The 6,817-nt window shown below is 40.3% G+C and overlaps 1 long non-coding RNA gene across 1 annotated transcript in view; it reads right to left on the minus strand.

The window, feature by feature from the left end:
* LOC108445617 overlaps positions 1 to 6,545 on the minus strand; it is a 36,395-nt gene extending 29,850 nt beyond the window's left edge. Inside the window, exons 1-3 of the long non-coding RNA XR_001860551.1 lie at positions 6,382 to 6,545; positions 5,914 to 5,983; positions 2,859 to 2,963 (exon numbers count right to left, since the gene is read on the minus strand). This is a non-coding gene — a long non-coding RNA (uncharacterized LOC108445617). The remainder of the gene's footprint in view (positions 1 to 2,858; positions 2,964 to 5,913; positions 5,984 to 6,381) is intronic.
* Positions 6,546 to 6,817: the final 272 nt, after the last annotated feature.

The raw sequence follows: 6,817 nt of genomic DNA on the forward strand, positions 1-6,817 counted from the left end.
TCCCCCCCCCCCCCCCCAGGGCCCCTCTCCCAGGACCACATGGCAGGGGGAGGGACCCTAACAAATAGCAACTGTATTTAATTACATTTAATAACATCAACTTATTTCATTTAGAGCTGAGTAAAAATTGTTTCCTATCAAGCAAATCTACTCCTTCAGAATCTACATTTAGTAGTTATCCTGACCAAAATGCAATTTTTTAATTCCTGAAGATGTAGACTTAGCTCATCTTAGATTTGTCATAGCAAAATATTTTATCAAGGGAGATACTGTCCTTATTGTACAGGTGATGGGGTAGCTGAGGCACAAAGAGATGAAGTATTTCACCCCTGGAGGTGAAAATAATAACACAGCCCTTCTGATGGACTTCTGATGCATCACCATACCCCACAATGCGAATATAGATCCATCACACACTCTATTGCTAAAGCTGTTTGCTATGTAAAAGCTTCTCAGTTTGCAAAGGTTTCTATTGGCAGCGCTGAAAAAAAGAACAGATCCTGTTTAAATTCAGCTACACTTTCTGGTTGAGCTCACACGGTGGACACCCTCCTGGAAAAGTAGGGCTGTGCCTCTCACTTGCTCAATAAATGACAGGCAGCTGTTTATTATCCACGGTATCTGTGTTTCTCAGAGGAGACAAACTGCCTAACTATGCAGATATGAACTCATATGTGAACAGCAGTGATGAGTCAAATCATGAAATTTTACTTGTCTAACCTAATTGAATCTACCCAAAACAGTAATAACACTAAAGAACAAAAAAGGAATTTCACAGCCTCTGGTCCCTTTTTCATAAAAAGCTCAGCTCTGAGTGTAATACACCAGGGCAATATTTGAATGCTACAGTGCACAGATGCAGTCACACAGAAAATTAGAACTCTCCAAATTAAAAAAAAAAAAAAAAAAAAGAAGCTATAGTACATAGCTGCATCAGTACCAGCTCAAGAGTGGAAAAGTACTTCATCTGCTTAGCCCCTTTCTACTCTGTTGGTGACGTCAGCCAGGCACTAATGAAAGCCCAATTTGCATATCACCTTGTGTGTTTGAATGTACAAGTGGAGCAGCTAATGATTCTCTTCTGAGATTTTAAAAAACCACTCAAGCTGAGCCAGAGCTGCTGCTTGGTAGGGAAGACTTAGCTTCACAACATACCCAGTTCCCTGTGCAACACAAACAAAGGTGCCAATGGCGGGAAAAAAACCCAACCCAGAGCAGACCCATTTCTCTGAGGAAAACAACACAAACTAGCTACAATTTTGAACAGCATTTTTTTTGGTCCACATTGTAGAACAAAGTTGTAATTCCTAACTGAGTTTGAAAAGTGCATTGACTATTTGCTGCCAAAAATCAGGGCACAGACCTTGGTGAGCTTTAGGAAAGCAGCACCCTTGTCAACACCCTGCCAATTTTCCTGTTGACAGTGACTGAAGAGCAAACAGCCATGGGACAGAAAATGCATCCTTCTGCTCTAAAAGAACATGCTGCAATTAGCCAACATAGAAAAGAAAGGGAATTTGCAAACCATTCAACTTCAGACATTGACTGGACTCACTGGTGGGGAGGGTTCTATGACTCCCTTTGGTCCCTATTTAGCCACCAGTGTCCAAGGGAGGACGACAACGGATGGCTCTCATCCCATCCTCCTTACTTGAACACCCGCGCCAGCTGTTTGCTCCATAAGCACAGATGTGAGTGCTGCCATCCAGGGAGCCACAAGTCATTCTCAGCACAACAATGCACCAACTGGCACTGGATTTCGAATGACCAAAATGAATAACAGGGTGGAGATGAGGCGTGAGGTCAAAGAGAAACCTATTGAAGCACTGCAATGCTTCAATAGCATTGCAGAACAGAGTGAAAAGATTAAAGGCCTAAGTCTATAGCAAGAAGTTGCCTATTAAACTTCCTGTACATGGACTGAAAGCAGGACCAGAAGCTCCTGCGAGACCTTAGAGAAATCCTAAGGGGCACCACTGTTTTGCAGCATTTGAGGGCTAGAAACTGAAAAATCTGTTTGTGTCAATCCAACAGCAATGACAGCGAAGTGCAGTGCTCTGAGCAAGAACTTCAACCTGACCTAGATAAAGATTATCTAAAAGAAACAGGAATTCAAGCCCAGAGGGACTTCTTTGGAGTCTCTGTTGAAGTGACAAGACTACTTATGAGGGTCAACTGGATTAGTAAAGTGCTGGTGTTGGTCATTCTGCCTAAATGGACAGAAATCAAACTCCAAGCACAACAAATACACCAAGAGCAACCCCTCAATTTGCATACACCCCAAAAAGTTTCTGCCCACTCCCTACTCCCTTTAGATACTGAGTCTTCTGGCTGACCATGGCAGTCATAGGACACAAAACAGTCTGTGACCATCAGTGAATGTCTCACAAGCAGACAGAACCACAAAAGATTTTAAAAGGCTGTGTTAAACGAGAACATGTCCTTGAGTAATTTTCAGCCTCAACCCATCGTCTTACTCATAGCTGATCACATCAACATGTGCCAGGTTTTGCACAAAAAAGGCAAAATGCTAACAAGTCAAATAGCTAAATAATACTGCATTTAAGTCTTTATTAAACATGGCTACAGTGTATACAGATGTAATTAAAGCTTGGGCTTTGATTTGGCAAGCATCCTCTATAAATAATCTTTGTTTCACTGTTCTTTAACGTCAGTGCTTCATCAAACTCAAGAGATGTCCTTCAGTTTCTCCCCCACCCTTGGGATTATCAAATGTTTTATAGCTCTGCAAACCTTAGAATGGCCAAACACTGCAGCTGTAGATGAAAGGGAATTATCTTCAAGGTGCTTTGTCTCAGCAGCATCCTCATTTTCTTGCCTGGGGTGGGGACACTTACCAGAGAGCCAGGATGAGAGAGCACGGCCCCATTCCAGAGTGCAGAGTAAGAACACAAATTCGATATCACAGCTCCTTCCAAGCGGTGATCAGTCTTCTAAATGATCTATGGGAAAAGGAGACAATATTGAAAAACTTTAACACCGGAGTGAGCTACTTATGCCAAATTATATACTTCATCTTATCATTTCTCATGAGAGGTATTATTTTGCTAACTATGTCTAATGATTTTTTATGGTAGATATTCTCCAAAAGATCTTACGTTCATTCTCACAGCACTAAAAAGAAACTGTCATGTTGATCTAAGCCCATATTTAGCCTATGTACCAAATAAAGAGGGCACAAACAGGTGGTGATTAAAAAAATCCATACATCAACAGAAACATGTTTTATTTTCCATTCTGCAAAAAAACAAAATCCTTGTTTTCTCTGAAAACTTCCTTTCATTAAATCATAAACTAAAGCTGACCAGAAATATGAGTTGAGCTGACCCTTTTTAGCATTCAGTAAACTCAGTAAACAGCAGAAATCAGGAAAAGGAACACCAGATGCATAAACAACATAAAGTAAAATTGACATCTAATGGTATTTATTTCAATACTTGGAATAGCATCCGAGACCAGCATTTTTAAACAATCACTCTGTGAATTAGAATACAAGAGTGGCTCTTTTTGATCAGTCAGCAAATCAGTTCTGGCAGAGGGGTATTTAAACAGTGAAGCAATCCTAAATGGGTCTGATCTTTGGAAAAGTTTTCTTCCCAGTCTTACAACCTCAAAATCCCCCAGATATATCTGGACAAGATCAAAAGCAACGGCAGTAACACAACTGAGACAAACACCACGAGATCTTCTACCCAGAGCGATTTAGAAACGAAGTGTAAGAGATTTAAAGGTGCTGTTGTCGATTTTCAGGCCATTAACACCTGCACGGAGTGGGAGTGAACTGCTGCCGCATCCAAAGGCACAGGTTTGCATTCCTTATGAATCAGCAGCTCCAACTAAACTTCCAAAATGTCCCCAACGTGCCCTGCAACAACACACAGCCAGCTATACCCTCCGTTATTCTAGAGGAAACAAAATTTAAACGCAGTACAGTCAGCAGTTTCATCCAAGTAAAATGAAAGGAGAACTGAGCTTTCTCTTTCAAAACTGACAAAGTGATTTGCAAGCCGTAATGGAGAGTTCCTGCTTCCCCTTCCTGGAGGCTGGATAATGCATCTGCACGGGGAGTATCTGGGAATCTAGAAGTATCCACTTCTCAAAGACTGCTACTTAAAATGACTAATCTGAACCAATGTAACTACACAATTGATTCTTTATTTGCTTCCAGTGGTTGCCCTTATCGACTTACAGTGTACTACTCTTCTAAAAATCATAGAGTTCTTTGTTTGCTTCCAGAAAAAACACTTATTTCAGATAATCTTGCCTCCACAAAGTTATTTTTCAATTTTCTTCAGTCACTGCTATGCCTTCAGGAATGTCTGATTACCCATAAAATGCCTTCTGACAGCTCAGATTCATTACTAAATTACCACATTTAAATTTTTCATGTGCACAGGGCAATTACTGTTATGAATGACTGCCAGCAACGTTTCACTAAATCGGAATTAATTTTTAAAGGATTCTAATTGCCACTTAGATGCCCCTATAACTCTTGTTTTAAAGGCTTTCATGTCTTTTGGTCATAGCTACCTGTGTTCAAGACAAACATGTTCCCTTTCACATTTTATATCATTGAAAATCATTTACATCAGAAACAAAGAAATATGAAGCTGGTGGTGCTACATAAGCAGATAGACTGCACAGTAGAAATGATTCATAGCCAAAGCCTTGAGAATGAATAATTATCTGTAACCCTCACTCGAAGCTCTTGCTTCAAGTTACATTATTCATTTGGGTTTGGGCAGGAGAAATTAATGAATTCCAACTTGACAGACACCTTAAAAAAATTATAAATTTTTCAAGTAGTTGGGCCAAACTAAACCTTTAATATGTCCAGTGAAAGAAAAAACAGAGGTACCAAAGGAGCGGCTCTTTCCCACTGAAATTTTTAAAAGCACAGATACAAATATGTATTCTGAAAGGGCAGGTGAGCTTTAAATTACACCACTAAGATGGGCTGGAGCTCTGATTGTCTCCCAGTGGAATGTCACCAGGAAATTTCATTAGCACAGTCTATTTTTTATGCCAAGGTTGCTAATGAAAGCGATAAACAAGATCAGAAATAAACTAATCATTGATGTACTCCCCCTACAAACTCCAGCTGGATGTTTCTCTTTCAAGTGCCACATTTTGTGCACTTTCTTCATCCAACTGCTTGCCCATTTCAGAGATTTTTCTATTTTTCTTTTCATTTTCATTGTTCACTGTTGGTTTGGAAAGAGGCATCAAATTAAATATTCCTTTGAAAACCAGATGGATTAATGCTTCTTTAATCCTTTTATCTAGAAAGTCAAAGATCAGGATAACAAGAAAGAAACAAAAAAGGGTGTCTCTACCATGTCTTCTTGTGCACAAGGAGTGAAGTTTTTACCACTGAGGTCTAAGGCAGAAATTTGAAGAAAGTCCCATCAAAAGGCTGATGTTGAAAAACAACCTATAAAAATGTCTTGTATTTCTTAAATTATATGTGAAGCAAATACCCCATTAAACTCTAAGACTCTTTGATTACCTTGCTGGTTTTCCTGCTGGCTGACTGCAGAAATGTGGGCAATCCAGTGAACTTCATCTCTACCCTCCTTTTTAGTGGAGAAGGGAGAGGGGAAAACATGTGGCAAGCCCACTTCTGTGAAGATTTTGAAATCTTCCGATGAATGTTCTGCAAGCCATTTTTAAGCAATATTAATCTTCTGCAACAGCAAACCAATTTCACTGTGACCTTCAACAAAGGCCAAAGCCTCAGGGATGGTTGCCAGCAGCAAGTTACACTTCGGTATCCAACCCTGCACAGGATCCAAGAGGGATTTTCATCTGCATCTGAACTCTAATTAGCAGCTCTCAAAGCTGTGTTTGATAGCTTTATTCCAACATTCAGTATCAGCCCTTAATACTTACCTACTGTCCAAAATACACAGCCATGGATGAAGAATTGCTTGAAAAAGGTGAGTCCAGCAAAAGCTGCCACCTGCAAGAAATATGCCATTGTATCACAGAGGCAAGGACAGGTCAAACCAGGCTGAAGCTGAGCCAAGGGAGCAGTAAACTGCCAGTGTTATTCCCTAGCTCTCAGTGCTCTCACTGACCTAAGTAGCTTAATGAATCCTGGTCTTCTGATCAGACCCAATACAGCTGAGCTGGGCTCTGGCTTCAGCCCTAGTGGCATGCTTAGATACAGATAAATGGTATTTAAGTGTTGTGGAATGATGTAAAAGAATTCCAGGTTGCTAAGAAAACAGCTTGTGTACAGGAAGAGTTGGGTTTTTCCTCCCCATACATTAGGGTACATCTTAGCATTTCTAAGATCCTCAGCATTTTGCAAATCTGAGTCCTACCCTAAAAACTGAAAGAGTTTGAAGAACCTACCTCAACACAGTCTCTTGCTTTCTCTCTCCTCCAGCTTCCCACTTTAAATTCCTCCCAGATGAGTCATACTGAATGTCTGTCCAAAAACTTTGAAGGTTCTGTCCCTCTTACTCTGAGAAAAGAGTTTTTCATTGCAAAGAACACCATTTATGCCAATTAACACCTTGATAACCATCCTACCAGAAAGTTAATTCAACAAATTTGCTAGGTTTTCCCAACTGCAATGGTAACTATTTGAAAAAGAGAGGTTGTTCCCTTTGCACTGTCAATCACGTTGCCCAGACATTAAAATTAACTGCATACATGTATTTCTTAAAAACATAACAGTGACAAGAATAAATGCCAAACCTGAATGGTGCCTGTCCTCATTCCATGAGGGGACCACTTCTTCCCCACTACACATGGAGTGTAGCAGACTGTCCTTGGCAGAACAGAG

Source organism: Corvus brachyrhynchos, unplaced genomic scaffold (genome assembly GCF_000691975.1).
Source record: "Corvus brachyrhynchos isolate BGI_N302 unplaced genomic scaffold, ASM69197v1 scaffold101, whole genome shotgun sequence".
Classification (NCBI taxonomy): Eukaryota; Metazoa; Chordata; class Aves; order Passeriformes; family Corvidae; genus Corvus; species Corvus brachyrhynchos.